The sequence below is a fragment of the Ammospiza nelsoni genome, chromosome 3 (assembly GCF_027579445.1).
Source record: "Ammospiza nelsoni isolate bAmmNel1 chromosome 3, bAmmNel1.pri, whole genome shotgun sequence".
NCBI lineage: Eukaryota > Metazoa > Chordata > Aves > Passeriformes > Passerellidae > Ammospiza > Ammospiza nelsoni.
The window spans coordinates 40,323-56,324 of NC_080635.1; the positions used below are offsets into that span (position 1 = coordinate 40,323).

The 16,002-nt window shown below is 42.8% G+C and overlaps 1 long non-coding RNA gene across 3 annotated transcripts; it reads right to left on the bottom strand.

Annotated features, from left to right (window-relative positions):
- Window positions 1–1,469: 1,469 nt before the first annotated feature.
- LOC132071015 (uncharacterized) lies at window positions 1,470–14,553 on the bottom strand. 3 transcript variants are annotated; one of them, XR_009418065.1, is made up of 7 exons: window positions 14,352–14,553; window positions 13,759–13,823; window positions 13,071–13,134; window positions 12,301–12,376; window positions 11,874–12,183; window positions 2,511–2,628; window positions 1,470–1,916 (listed from the first exon to the last, which is right to left on the bottom strand). It is a non-coding gene; the product is annotated as an uncharacterized LOC132071015 (long non-coding RNA). The 3 variants fall into 3 exon arrangements; XR_009418064.1 differs by lacking the exons at window positions 11,874–12,183; window positions 12,301–12,376; window positions 13,071–13,134; window positions 13,759–13,823; window positions 14,352–14,553 and adding exons at window positions 2,969–3,277; window positions 3,395–3,470; window positions 4,162–4,225; window positions 4,844–4,908; window positions 5,724–5,967; XR_009418063.1 differs by lacking the exons at window positions 11,874–12,183; window positions 12,301–12,376; window positions 13,071–13,134; window positions 13,759–13,823; window positions 14,352–14,553 and adding exons at window positions 2,969–3,277; window positions 3,395–3,470; window positions 4,162–4,225; window positions 4,844–5,240.
- Between the last annotated feature and the right edge of the window lie 1,449 nt (window positions 14,554–16,002).

A 16,002-nucleotide genomic window follows, 5' to 3' on the forward strand; every position in this document is an offset into this window, starting at 1 on the left:
TGCCGCGTCCCGCGGGCGGCCCGGCCATCGCACGGACACGACCGGGAGCGCGGGGTGGCACAGGAGCTCATTGGGCTGTGACCGCACTCGCGCTAATTAGCGCGCACGAGAGCAGCGGGCTCGGTTCGGCTGAGCTCGGCTCCGTTCAGGCAGCCTCGCAAGCCTGGCCTCGGTTCGCTCGAGGCCGTCAGGTTCCGCCGGTCTCGCCTTGGTTCGGCTGAGCTCGTTCCATTCGGCCGAAGGAGGCGTCGTTCGTGTTTTTACAAATATCTTTCTATATTGACTGTATATTTCTATATTTAGTTTTATACTTCTATAATACTTCCATTATTCCAAATAAAAACCCCGTCTCTAACCAAATAAATAAAAAACCCCCTTCTTTTAAAGGATATTGAAATGTTTTTATTTATACTTTGTATAATTATACATTCATATTTTAATTTATCGTTTCTTTGGATGTATTACATTAATAATGATATATATATAAAATTTTAAAATATATTTAAATTATTATTTAAATTATGTATAATATCTACTGCTACAACTAATTTTTTCTTATATTTTTAATTTTTATATTTATCTGTATGTATTTATTATATATTTCTAAACTTAGATTTCTACCTTTATATTATTTGTATTTATAATTTTTACAATCAAAACCCTTCATATTGACCAATAAAGAAAACCCACTTTATTTAAGTATTTTAAAAATATTTTCATGTTTATAATTTTCATATTTATATTTATAATTTGTTCAATATTACATGAGAACACACCTGCTCCTGCACCGCAGTGGGGCTCCTTCTCCTGGGGACCTTGGGGTGCCCCAACGGCATCAGAGCCCCGAGTCTTCACCCCCTTCTCCTCTATTTAGAAACTACACTGGAACTTTTTTCTGGAAATAAAGACATTACCTAAATCCTCTCCCCATGTCCTAGACAGATGGATATTCAGTTATTAGTTGGCTGGGCAGCAGTTTCTTAAATAGAATGATAAACAAGATGTGAACATTTCAGCTACAAGCAAATAGGCAAATCTGAACAAGGTACTGGTGGCCAACACCAACCACCGAAGTTATTTTGAAGCAATTTTTTAGACAATAAAATACTGATACCACAAAAATTAAGCAAAAAGCTAACTACTGGCTAAGAAAGAAGGAAAAATTAACTTTTGACAGCAACAACATTCCAACCACACAGGCTTTTTCCCGATGTCATACCTTATAACTACCTCTCTTGGGAATTCTCATCATGTATCCCAAAAGGAATAAATACCTTAGAGCGTCCTAAAGCAAAAAGTAGCACACATGAGCTCCTCACACTCCCAGGAGGCCAGCACAGCGTGCACTGAGTCTGCAACAAATTCTGCTCACTGAGGGTCTGCAAACAAAGGTTCAACTGATGGACTGAACTGATTTTAAAGGGAGGTTTTCTAAGCACAGAAGCACAACAAAGAACAAGCAGAAACAATTCTTAAATAAACCTGCAAGTTTTATTTAGCATATATGCGACTGATTTCCACGCTGTGGATTCTGACTTGGATTCGTCTGTAGGTTCAGGAAGATGACAATGCACACTCTGCCCTCCCTGAGCCCCCCAAAGCAGCTGAGCGCTGCTCCGTGCGCTCAGATCATCAGGAGCTGGATTACATGTGCCTGCATGGACTGGAACTGCTCTGCTGCAGATTCAGGAGCTGATGGCAGAGAGGGGCTGGCCGAGGCGTCGTCCCAATTCCATTTCTGTGTGACGAGAAGCGGTTTGTTCCCAACGGGTGCAACAATCCCCAGCTCGCTTCCGTGGTGAGTACCGATGGCACGCAAATGGCAGCCCGAGGAAATCGTGTTCTGGGCTCTAAGTGGTCGGGACAGGGTCTGATGTTTTGTTTTGTAATTGTATGATGATCAGTACAACAGGGCTCTGATGGATGACATGGCAACACAGAATTAAAAACCCCTCGATAGGATTACATCGACTTCTAGGAAAAGACAAAAGCTTAGGACCCTTCTGAAATCTACTTTTAATCCAAAGCACGGGGCTTGTCAGCATGCTGCACCTTCCAGCTTTTCAAAGCAGCTTACCTCTGAAGACCAGGAAACACTGATTTCTACATAAACAACGGGCAACCCCCAGGCTAACCTCAGCACCACTGTTTAATAGGGGACCTGCCAGCGTGCCAGTCCAGCTTCAAGTGTGCTTTACTTCAGTCTAACATCCCCTCAAAATTCTTCTCACATCTTCCAACCCTGAAATCTTATTTTCCCCTAAAGCTTCTCTTCATTAGCAATTTCCAAGTAACATGGGATTTTTACAACATTCAAAAATGTCATGCTGGACTGTGCTACAGAGTAATCTGCAAATACAAGCTTAGCAAAGTTTGAATTGCCTTGTCCAGAGAAAAAACCTACAAGTGAACACCTACACCTGCCTACAAAGAGCTAACAAGCCCCTGGCAGCTGCCAGCATCAAAGCACAGCGGATGTTTCTAATACAGGGTAAGGATAACAATATCACCTTCTGTTCTCTCCAGCTTCTTTTCCCTGCAGTCGTATTTTGCTTCTTATGATGTTTTTAGTCTCTGCATCTTCTTGGACAGCACCGAGCCCGACGGCAAGGAGACGAGAGTCTTTCCCTGCCGGACGGAGAGAACCAGGAAAACAGTTAGAATAAGAACAGGGCAGTTTGAAATTCATACTTGCAACGAGAAGCAGCGCCTAACCAACAGAACAAAGGTAAACAAAGCATGATACCTCCCTGGGGACAGAAGACTTACAAACTCTCCAGGATTTACAATTCTAGCGACCAACCCCTTCAGGACAGCAGCCAAGTGTCCCATGGGGTGGTGCTGCACCAAAGAACCATCTGAGAGGTTCCAAAGAGTGAAATGCACAATATTTTGCAAAGACAAAAAATCTTGCAAAATAACAAAAATGCAATAGATGTAAACTACAGGGCAAGAGTACAAGTGTTACCTTTGGGAGCTGGAACCATCCAGGTGAGCACCTGATAACTGGATCCTCACCAGAGTTTGAACCCTTCAGGACACAGAAGGGTTTTCCCCAGGAATTTCACAGACTGAGTTTGGATAGAAGCGCGCTCGCCGGATCCTCAGAAACGTCGCCCATTCTCCAGGTGTCTGGAGAGAACTGCAAATGGCTCTCACGTAGTTTGAGCTAGTTCTGTAAGGTCTCGGGGGAATTTCACCAGATGCAACCAAATTGGGCAACTCCCAGTGGGACAGAAGGAACCCAAAGCTTGGGTGAGCAGAGCCGCAGCAAATACTGAGGAAACAAATAAAACAGCATCAAAAATAATAAACCATCCTTCTTTTTTCTCTTGCTTTTGTTTTTTTCTTATTCATATCAGCACAGCAATTAAAGAGAAGGCGAAAAACTCACCATTACTGAACATTTCATCACCTGTAAGCTGAGCATCCTTAGCAGAGAGGACTCCAAAGTTAAAATTCACCCATCCCTGGGAAAGAAAACCAAATATCGTATGATAAACAGTCAAACAGCAGACATAAAAATTTGTTTCCTCTAAGGACTTTCAGGTACGTATGTATCTTTGCATTACACATGAGAACATACACTTTAGACCACCACCTAATACATAATAATTTACCTTTAAATTTTGATAGTATAGCATGAATTTTTAACTTAAACTGGTGATCTATTATTATTCAGTTGGTGCCTAAAGTTATTTCTGCTGTCACGTTCAAAAAAACATCAATTTTTTTTAACTGTAATGAGCAATTGATTTCAAAGTCATCACAAGCCCACCAAAACACAAAGCTCTGTTCACTGGATGGCTCTGTGAGCTAGAAGTAGTTAGGCTTCTACTTCCCTCTTGTTCTTCCAGAACCAATAAATCCTGTCAACAAAACCAGGATCTATAGCCCACTGCTGTGAAAGATTCTACAAGGATGATGGTTGGATTTGTGTTTAGAAGTTTTCATTTGAAATGGCCAGTACAATGGATAAAGACAGTTCAAGTAGTATTACATTACTATTATTATTATTTCTATTATTATTTTTACTATTACTACTACTATTATTATCACCTGCTACTGGAAGAAACAAACCAGTAGTACCTATACTTAATTACTTTTACCTCCAGAAAATAATAAAGAAAAAGAACCAAACCAAAAAAAGTCACTTCCTACCTTTTATATCAAGGGATGAAAACTTTCTCTTGGGCTCTTCTCCAATTTATCAAGACTCACAGCACTGAAAGGCAAACAAAACAGTGCTTTATAGAAGGGCAAGTGCACATTGCAAGGCTGAGCCACCAACTGATTGCAGTGACAGCAGTTACAACATGAATCGTTCCCAGAGCCTCTGTTCAATGGAACGTTCAGTGGAACTGCCATTTCTTTCCCAAAACACTAACTTCCAACACTTCCTAAACGTATTTGGTATTTTAAAACAACAGAAGTTAGTGAGACTCTGTGTGGAGGTCAGGTTTAAATTTATTTCCTTCTAAAGCGCAGAGCTCTGTTCCATCACCCTTCACTTCGGCTCTACACTGAATCGTGGTGAGCATTTGAGAAGGGCTCAAGAACCAATTCTATTTCTCTCTTTTTCTACTTCTCTCTATTCTTAAATCATTCCAGACAAGTCCAATGAAAAATGACAAGTTCAGCATCAAAGTCACACTTTTTCCCTTTGTCTGCTCAAGAACAGGCTCTAAATCCACTTACTGCTGCCTTCAACGATTAAGACTTGCAAAACCATTTTTACATGTTTTACAGCTTTATCATAAAACCCACAGAACGCAAGCTCTCAATTACAAGAAAAGGTACACAGGCAAATATCTAAAGGGATCACTTATTAGTAAATACATACCTTGGTAGAGATCGCACTGAGAACCTTTCTGAGGGACTCTAAGGGACGCATGTTTTCTGAGCACCCTGGAAACAAGAAAAGCTAGGATATATTACAGGACATCCCCACTTTTTCTACATATTCAAATAGGATTTTTAATAAAAACTATTCAGTTACAAAAGAAGGAAGAAAACCAAGCTAATTTTACTCAGCTGTATTTACTGCCGATTTAGAGAAAAATGCCGGGCCGCGTCGGCCGCTGCGTCACAGGCCGCGCCGGCAGCAGGGCCTGCCGGGAGTTGGAGTCTCGGCCCGCCAGCCACTCATGTGCCGCGATAGCCGCTGCGTCACACGCCGCGCCGGCAGCAGGGCCTGCCGGGAGTTGTAGTCTCGGGCTGACAGCCACGGCTCCGTGCCCCGCCACCGGGAGCTGCAGTCCCTCCCGGGCATCAAACGGCTCCTTCGCCCCAGGGCGGGGAAGGACCCGAGGCAGCACCGCTCCTCCCGGATGCCCTCTCTTTTCCCCTCCAACTCTTTTTCTTTTTTTTAACTCTGTTTTTCACTCTTTTCCTTTTCCCTTTCCTTTCCTTTTCCCTTTCCTTTCCTTTCCTTTCCTTTCCTTTCCTTTCCTTTCCTCTCCTCTCCTCTCCTTTTTTCCATTTTTTTCCTTTTTTTTCTTTCCCTTTCCTTTTCTTGTATTTCTAATCTTGGTTTGCCTTTCTAGCTCTAGAATAAAAAAGCAGCAGCAGTAACTTTCAGGCTACCTGGGAGTAAAAAAACCCCAAAACTAAAAAGATTTAAAGAAAACTATTTATTCCCTGGGAGCCTGAAATTTTCTACTGCTGCACATGACACAGAGCTTTTTATTCCTTCGCATATATAGTTGATATTTGATACTCACTTTATACACCGCCCGCTGCCGTCTGCACCGTTGCTCTGCAGGCAGAGCGCTGCGGCGTCGTTCGGTTCTGTTTAATTAAACTCGGCTAAATTAGGCTTGGTTCGGCTTAGGTCTAAAATCGTTTCGGTTCGGCTTTTCGTCTAAATTCGGCTTTTCCGGCTCTTCGGCTGAACTCGGCCCGGTTGGGCTAAAGTCGGTCATATTCGGCTCTTTGTCTAAATGCGGCCAATGTCGGCTACACTCGGCTATCATCGGCTCTTCGTCTCAAGTCGGCTGCGTTCGGCTACACTCGGCTCTTCGTCTCAAGTCGGCTGTGTTCGCCTACACTCGGCTCTTCGGCTCTTCGGAACTATTCGCCCCGGCTCGGCTCCCTCAGGGCGGGAAGGCGGACGTGACAGGACCCCGGCACAGCGAGGCGTTTAACCCACATGCCTGTCACAAACCCGCCGAAATACGCCCGCCCGCGGCGCCGCTGAGACCACAGCATGTGTCGGGTACACTTGAAACGCCACAGAAAATACCACCGGGGCCGCGCCGGGGTCGGTATTCCATGCAGGCAGTCCACTGACACCCACCCCGGTCCTCCGCTTCCCCGCCCTTTTCGCCGCCCTGTTGAGAAGGTCAATTGAAAGTCCGCGACATCCGCGACTCGCCACTCCCAAGGTGGCGGCCTCTCGGCGCAGGGCTGCAGTACCGCGCTCTGCCCACAAGGCGGCAGCACTGCCGCCCGCCCCAGCCGGGGCCGCAGCGCGCCTCGGGGCTGCGGGCAGCGAAGGCGGCAAAAAACAACAGGGGCGACCCCCGCCGAAAACTGCTCTGAAATAAATGCCCCAAAACAACCGGGAAGAGGAAAAAAAACTTCTGCCTCTAATCTAATAGGATAATACAAAACAAAACCCCAACAATTTCTTTAAAAAAAAAAAATTAAATCTTTTAAAAAAATTTTTTTTCATATTAATATTCACATTTCTATTTAATAATGTATATTGATGTACACTGTCCATTTATACATTTGTTTTTATGAATACATTTCTATTCCATATTGCATATATCCCTAAAACTTAAATTTATTGTTATATTTTTATACATATTTTTACATAGTAAGTATATATTTCTGTTAGGATTTTTACTTCTGTAACACTCACAGTACTCAAAATAAAACCCCTGCCTCTACCCCATACATGGCAAAAAAAAACCCCTTTCATTTCAACTGTATTTGAATTAAAAAAAAAAAAATTCAAATTTATATTTAAAATGTTTACTGATGTATGATCGATTTTGCATTCATATTTAGCGATTTATTTATAAATTTATATTCTATGTTACATGTGTTCCTATTACTTATATTTTTATATACTTTTACTCATATCTTTATATATTTATTATATCTTTCTGTGTTAGGATTTTTACATCTGTAACACATTATTTAAAATAAAACCCCTGCCTCTACCCATATTAAAGCCAAAAGGAACCTCAGTCTTCTCAACTGCATTTAAATATTTTTTAAAATTCAATTTTCCAGGTTGATATTCACTTTTACATTTAAAATGTATACTAATGTATACTCTTATTTGTATTCTCCATTACATCTCTTCCTATTATTTATATTTACTTATATTTTGTGTTTATATATATATATATTTCTATCTCGATTTAATATCTCAATATTAAGAAATATGTAACAATAATATCTACATTCATATTATTTAAAATGAAAACCCTGCCTCTAACCCAATAATAAAAAAGACCCCAACCCTTTCTTTTAAAAAATATTTAAATAGGTTTTATCCTTATGTCTGATTTTTATATTCGTATTTCTATTTATAATAATGTATATTAATGTCTATTGCTTACTTATACATTTATCTTTACCAATGTCAAGTTATAAATAAATTTACATTCTATACTACATCTGATGCGAGTAGTTATTTATATATTTTTATACATTGATTAAATATTTCTGCGTCAAGATTTTTACTTCTCTAACACTTATAATATTCAAAATCAAACCCCTGCCTCTACTTCAATAAAAGCCAAAACATTCCCTTTCTTTTAAACTATATTTACAGATTTTTATATTTATATTCCCGTATAATGTGATTTATATTCTGTACTACAACTCTTCATATTACTTACATATATTTATATATACATTTATATTCATGCTTTAGCAATTTCTCTTTATATATTTATTATATATTTCTATCTTAAGATCCACATTTCTATATTACTTATATTATTTAAAATAAAACTCCTGCCTCTAACCAAATAAAAACCAACGACACCCCTTTATTTGAACGAGATTTAAAATTTAGGAAGTAAATTTATTTTTCAAAATTAGAATGATATTTATATGGATATTTTTATTTATTTTATTCATAGATATTATATATATTAGAGAGAATACCTTCTAATAGAATCATAGATATATATTTTCTGTATTATATATATTTTTTTACTTATATTTAAATTAAATATGTATAGATATTTGTATTTCTATATATATTTGTATATCTGAATTTATATTTTATTTCTATCATTTATTTAAAAACCCCAGCCTATAACCTAATAAAACCCCCAATTTACTTTTACTCTATTTAAATATTTTTATTTTTACAATCTATATTTATATATCTTTGTATATATATATATATATATATAAAAAATAGACTATCATTTACCGATATGATAATATGTTCCAATTATATACCATGTATTATAGTTTTATGTATGTATCTGTTATCTATATTTATGTTTACCACTCTAATTTTAGATTTATTTTTAAATTCATATTTATTGCTATTTTCATCTCTATATTAAACCATACAAGTTCACTAACCCGACACACCGGAGCCACAACGATACCGTACCTTTGTCAGCGCCGGCACGCAGCACACGCCCGTCCCGTCGCAGCACATCAAAACAAAACCTATTTCTATCACTAACGGAACAAACATCCCACAACGTCACTGAACCCCAATAAAAACTCAAATAAACCTAACTGTAAATCAATTTTAAATCCCACTATAAAGTAGCCCAAAACCTCTGCACATGCTCATCATAAACTTCCTCCTAAACCAGTATCTCAAAAACCCCAAAAAAACTCAAACACACCTTGAAAATGACACAACTGCTAATAAAAACAAACACCCATTAAAAATTAAATCAAACCAACTCACGAGACTCAAAACTGTACAACTGACCCTGAACATTACTAAAAAAACTCCCCAAAGCTCTACCTTTATGCTCATGCACAAATAACAACCTATCATCTATACAAGTTATTTGAAAAAATTAAAAAAAATAATTAAAACCATGAAAATAAAAAATCTAAACTATTAAAATACTAAAAAATATCACTGCCTAAATTAAAAAACGTATTGCCTATAAAAACCCACCATATAAATGCCCCTGTCCCAAAAAATAAAAACAAAAAAAAAATATCGAACCAGAAAGAAATCACAACTTAGGAACACCAAAACCAGAGCGTTCAAGAAGTCACACCACATCCCTTATCATACACCAACTACAAACAACAGAAAACAATACAAGGAATTCTTAAAAACCACCTTAAGACCACTACATTGAAAAACATTTCAAAAATTAAAAACTGCATCTAACAAAAGCCATCTAATAAATTCACACCCAAAACTCCAGCAGCCCAGCTGGCCCTACCAAAGCTCTATGTTTATGCATACAACAAACAAAACCAAAATCCCAGTAATACCCATCAGAAATCTATGAAAGAATCCTATTGAAATTAATCCTGCCTCAAATACAAACCAACCAATCCAGAAAGACAGCTTCACTCAGAAAACAATTTACACAGAGTTAATAATACCAAGAAATAAAACAACACACCATATACCACCAATGAATATCATAGTGAAGTAAAAAAAAACACTACATTTTTTCCTTTTTGTTTTTTAAACTAACTTCTTTTATTAGCTAGAACAAAAGCTTTTGCCAGGACTGCAACAACAACAACTTCTTTTTTTCCTTCTCCTTCTAAAATGTCCCTTCTCACTCCCAAATTCCTTTCAACTCCTGAGTTTACATCCAAGCAAAATGCAAAATTCGTGCACTCGTGCGTCCGATGCTCCTGTCAGGTTCTCTGTTTCCCTCCACATCTTCTTACACTTTCAGTCCTCACGCTGTCCCGCCGTGATGAGTCTGACAGAAGAATTGGCACAAGTTAACAGAGCATTTCCCTCCCTCCCTGCCTCTGCTTTCCTCAGCGCATTTCAATCCATCCCAGGCCTGCAGCGATGCCCGCTCACCCCAAAGCTCACAGCAAGCACGCAGCAGCTCAGGCTCGCTCGGCTCCGGGGCTCTGTGCCTTGGATAGCCGAGGAAACTTCTGATGAGCCTCCGTTCCAATAAACTGGAATGCAAACTCACCTCCATCTCAGAGCCTCAGTGACCTCGCCCAGCCCCTTCATGACTTGCAGGCACAAGGATGCAAAGCAGCTTTTTGTCTTTTCTCCGGAGTGCCAACGGGTCAAATATGTCGGCTTTGACATCACTGATTACCCTCTCTTTGAAGTCTCCCAAGGACACTTTTAAAGAAAAGACAGAAGACTGCTGGTACATCCATGTGGGATCAGGAGGAAAGCAGCGAGGATCCGAGGCCAGCGGCGCGGCCGGGCAGTGCCACGTCCCTGCCACCCTGTGACAAGGCACACGGCTGCAGAGCCCCAGAGCCTGCAGGCCCTGCAGCTGCCACACGGATGGACCTGGTTCCCTCCCCGGGTGCCCAGGGGGAAACCTGAGGGCAGGCGTCCTCCCCGAGGGTGCACCCGGAGCCCCGGGCAGGGATGGAGTCGCCGGCTGCTCTCTGGGGACGAGACCCTCCCTGCAGGCGACGCTGCCTCGTCCTCTCCCTCCCCGTGGGACAGGGACCTCCAGGCTCTGCCACCAGCCTCCTTCCGTCAGCGTCCCGGTGCTGTGTCACAGCCACAGGGGTCAATTCGTGGTGAGTACCGATGGCACGCAAATGGCAGCCCGAGGAAATCGTCTTCTGGGCTCTAAGTGGTTGGGACAGGGTCTGATTTTCTCTTTTGTATCTGTATGATGATTAGTACAACAGGGCTCTGATGGATGACGTGGCAACACAGATTTATATTAAAAACCCCTCGATAGGATTACATCGACTTCTAGGAAAAGACAAAAGCTTAGGACCCTTCCGAAATCTACTTTTAATCCAAAGCACGGGGCTTGTCAGCACGCTGCACCTTCCAGCTTTTCAAAGCAGCTTACCTCTGAAGACCAGCAAACACTGATTTCTACAGAAACAACGGGCAACCCCCAGGCTAACCTCAGCACTACTGTTTAATAGGGGACCTGCCAGCGTGCCAGTCCAGCTTCAAGTGTGCTTTACTTCAGTCTAACATCCCCACAAAATTCTTCTCACATCTTCCAACCCTGAAATCTTATTTTCCCCTAAAGCTTCTCTTCATTAGCAATTTCCAAGTAACATGGTATTTTTACAACATTCAAAAATGTCATGCTGGACTGTGCTACAGAGTAATCTGCAAATATAAGCTTAGCAAAGTTTGAATTGACTTGTCCAGAGAAAAAACCTACAAGTGAACACCTACACCCGCCTACAAAGAGCTAACAAGCCCCTGGCAGCTGCCAGCATCAAAGCACAGCGGATGTTTCTAATACAGGGTAAGGATAACAATATCACCTCCTGTTCTCTCCAGCTTCTTTTCCCTGCAGTCGTATTTTGCTTCTTAGGATTTTTTTAGTCTCTGCATCTTCTTGGACAGCACCGAGCCCGACGGCAAGGAGACGAGAGTCTTTCCCTGCCGTGCGGAGAGAACCAGGAAAACACTTAAAGTAAGAACAGGGCAGTTTGAAATTCATACTTGCAACGAGAAGCAGCGCCTAACCAACAGAACAAAAGGAAACAAAGCATGATACCTGCCTGGGGACAGAAGACATATAAACTCTCCAGGATTTACAATTCCAGCGACCAACCCCTTCAGGACAGCAGCCAAGTGTCCCATGGGGTGGTGCTGCACCAAAGAACCATCTGAGAGGTTCCAAAGAGTGAAATGCACAATATTTTGCAAAGACAAAAAATCTTGCAAAATAACAAAAATACAATAGATGTAAACTACAGGGCAAGAGTACAAGTGTTACCTTTGGGAGCTGGAACCGTCCAGGTGAGCACCTGATAACTGCATCCTCACCAGAGTTTGAGCCCTTCAGGACACAGAAGGGTTTTCCCCAGGAATTTCACAGACTGAGTTTGGACAGAAGCGCGCTCGCCGGATCCTCAGAAACGTCGCCCATTCTCCAGGTGTCTGGAGAGAACTGCAAATGGCTCTCACGCAGTTTGAGCTAGTTCTGTAAGGTCTCAGGGGGAATTTCACCAGATGCAACCAAATTGGGCAACTCCCAGTGGGACAGAAGGAACCCAAAGCTTGGGTTCGCAGAGCTGCAGCAAATACTGAGGAAACAAACAAAACAGCATCAAAAATAATAAACCATCCTTCTTTTTTCTCTTGCTTTTGTTTTTTTCTTATGCAGATCAGCACAGCAATTAAAGAGAAGGTGAAAAACTCACCATTACTGAACATTTCATCACCTGTAAGCTGAGCATCCTTAGCAGAGAGGACTCCAAAGTTAAAATTCACCCATCCCTGGGAAAGAAAACCAAATATCGTATGATAAACAGTCAAACAGCAGACATAAAAATTTGTTTCCTCTAAGGACTTTCAGGTACGTATGTATCTTTGCATTACACATGAGAACATACACTTTAGACCATCACCTAATACATAATAATTTACCTTTAAATTTTGATAGTATAGCATGAATTTTTTACTTAAATTGATGATCTATTATTATTCAGTTGGTGCCTAAAAGTATTTCTGCTGTCACGTTCAAAAAAACATCAATTTTTTTTTTACTGTAAGGAGCAATTGATTTCAAAGTCATCACAAGCCCATCAAAACACAAAGCTCTGTTCACTGGACGGCTCTGTGAGCTAGAAGTAGTTAGGCTTCTACTTCCCTCTTGTTCTTCCAGAACCAATAAATCCTGTCAACAAAACCAGGATCTTTAGCCCACTGCTGTGAAAGATTCTACAAGGATGATGGCTTGATTTGTGTTTAGAAGTTTTGATTTGAAATGGCCAGACCAATGGATAAAGACAGTGTAAGTAGTATTACACATTACTATTATTATTATGTCTATTATTATTTTTACTAGTACTACTACTATTATTATCACCTGCTACTGGAAGAAACAAACCAGTAGTACCTATACTTAATTACTTTTACCTCCAGAAAATAATAAAGAAAAAGAACCAAACCAAAAAAAGTCACTTCCTACCTTTTATATCAAGGGATGAAAACTTTCTCTTGGGCTCTTCTCCAATTTATCAAGACTCACAGCACTGAAAGGCAAACAAAACAGTGCTTTATAGAAGGCCAAGTGCACATTGCAAGGCTGAGCCACCAACTGATTGCAGTGACAGCAGTTACAACACGAATCGTTCCCAGAGCCTCTGTTCCATGGAATGTTCTGTGGAACTGCCATTTCTTTCCCAAAATACTAGCTTCCAACACTTCCTAAACGTATTTGGTATTTTAAAACAACAGAAGTTAGTGAGACTCTGTGTGGAGGTCAGGTTGTTTAAATTTATTTCCTTCTAAAGCACAGAGCTCTGTTCCATCACCCTTCCCTTCGGCTCTACGCTGCATCATGGTCAGCATTTGAGGAGGGCTCAAGAACCAATTCTATTTCTCTCTTTTTCTAGCTCTCTCTATTCTTAAATCATTCCAGACAAGTCCAATGAAAAATGACAAGTTCAGCATCCAAGTCACACTTTTTCCCTTTGTCTGGTCAACAACAGGCTCTAAATCCACTTCTTGCTGCCTTCAACGATTAAGACTTGCAAAACCATTTTTACATGTTTTACAGCTTTATCATAAAACCCACAGAACGCAAGCTCTCAATTACAGGAAAAGGTAATTCACAGGCAAATATCTAAAGGCATCACTTACTTGGAAATACATACCTTGATAGAGATCGCACTGAGAACGTTTCTGTGGGACTCTAAGGGAGACATATTTTCTGGGTACCCTGGAAACAAGAAAAGCTAGAATATATTACAGGACATCCCCACTTTTTCTACATATTCAAATAGGATTTTTAATAAAAACAATTCAGTTAAAAAAAGAAGGAAGAAAACCAAGGTGATTTTACTCAGCTATATTTACTCCCGATTTAGAGCAAAAGAAAAGTCACGGGTGCTGCAAAGAAAAAAAAAGTGAACCATAAACGCCTACAGTAGAATTTTAAAACAAGTGCTTGGATAAAAGAATCTTATGGAACGGGAAGTAGAAAAAAGTGAAACCACTATCAGACCTGCCACTTTTCTCACCATTGTACAAGAACATCCTAAAAGCAGTATAAAGTCACTGCCTAAAACCGGTCATGGGATGTAACCAAGAACAATTTAGGCATTTGCTAATCTGGACAGAAACCTTTTCTGGATGCTAGTGTCAAATCACAAGTTTTGTCTTTCAGAAGCTCGACAATGCTGGAAAGCATTTTCCCTGGGGCTCGGGAGGGCAGGGGCGGAAGCGGGGATGAGTTTGCAGCTCGCACCTGGGCCATCCGAAGGGTACAGCCCGCCGGCTCCCCGCGCTGGGCATTCTCCCGGCCATCTCGGGCTTTACCGCTCAGCGCCGCTCCGTCCGTTTCCACGGCGGAAAGAGCCACGAGCACTAACGCGGGCAGCAGCCCCGTCACGCCGCCGATGTCGCAGCGCTCCCTGCTCGCAACGCCCGACACGCGGCGGAGCCGCCTCCGCCCGCAGCACCGGCAGCAGCCCGAGGGAGACGGCTGCGGCTCGGGGGCTCCTCCGGCGCCTCCGCCAGCCCGACGGCGGCCGCCCCACCGGGACCGCGGGAGCGCCCGGCGCCGCTCGCCCGCGGCGGCTCCTGCAGCTCCCGGCCCGCGGCAGCAAAGCACCGCCTCGCCCTCCGCCATCGGCGGGCGGCAGCGCCCCCGCCCCCGGCACCGCTGAGTGAGGCCGACGAACCGGGCGGACGCTCCTTCCGCGCTCCTCAGCTCCACGCGGGCGCCCACACGGAGCCTTCGCCCCTCCAGCGTCGCCGTCCCGCGCGGGAGAGGCGCCGCCAGCTGCCCGCGCACAGCCCCGCGCGGCCGCCTGGCACGCCAACCACTCATGGGCCGCGTCAGCCGTTGCGTCACACGCCGCGCCGGCAGCACGGCCTGCCGGGAGTTGTAGTCTCGGGCTGACAGCCACGGCGCCGTCCCGCGCCACCGGGAGCTGCACTCCCTCCCGGGCATCAAACGGCTCCTTCGCCCCAGGGCGGGGAAGGACCCGAGGCAGCACCGCTCCTCCCGAATGCCCTCTCTTTTTCCCTCCAACTCTTTTTTCTTTTTTCACTCTGGTTTTCAACCCTTCCCTTCCCTCTTGCTCTCCTGCTTCCTTTCCTTTCCTTTCCTTTCCTTTCCTTTCCTTTCCTTTCCTTTCCTTTCCTTTCCTTTCCTTTCCTTTCCTTTCCTTTCCTTTCCTTTCCTTTCCTTTCCTTCCCTTTCCCTTTCTTGTATTTCTGATCTTGGTTTATCTTTCTAGCTTTAGAATAAAACAGCAGCAGTAGAAACTGTCAGGATACCTGGGAGTAAAAAAAAAAACTCCATAACGAAAATGATTTAAAGAAAACTATTTATTCCCTGGGAGCCTGAAATTTTCTACTGCTGCACGTGACATAGAGCTTTTAATCCCTTCTTATAGATAGTTGATATTTGATACTTACTTTATACAGCGCCCCCTGCCGTCTGTCCCGGCGCACTGCAGCCCCAGCGCTCCCTGTCGTCTGTCCCGGCGCACTGCAGGCACAGCGCCTCCTGCCGTCTGCACAGGCGCACTGCAGGCACAGCGCTGCGGCGGCGTTCGGTTCTGTTGAATGAAACTCGGCTGAATTCGGCTCGGTTCGGCTCTTGGTCTAAACTCGTTTCAGTTCGGCTCTTCGGCCGAACTCGGCACGATTGGGCTAAACTCGGTCATATTCGGCACATTGTCTAAAAGCGGCCAGTGTCGGCTACACTCGGCTATCATCGGCTCTTGGTGTAAACTCGGCTGTTTTGGCCACACTCGGCTCTTCGGTTCAAGTCGGCTGTTTTCGGCTCCTCTGGGCTCCTCGGGGAAACTCGGCTCTTTTCGGCCACACTCGGCTCTTCGGTAAAAGTCGGCTGTTTCCGGCCACACTCGGCTCTTCGGTGAAACTCG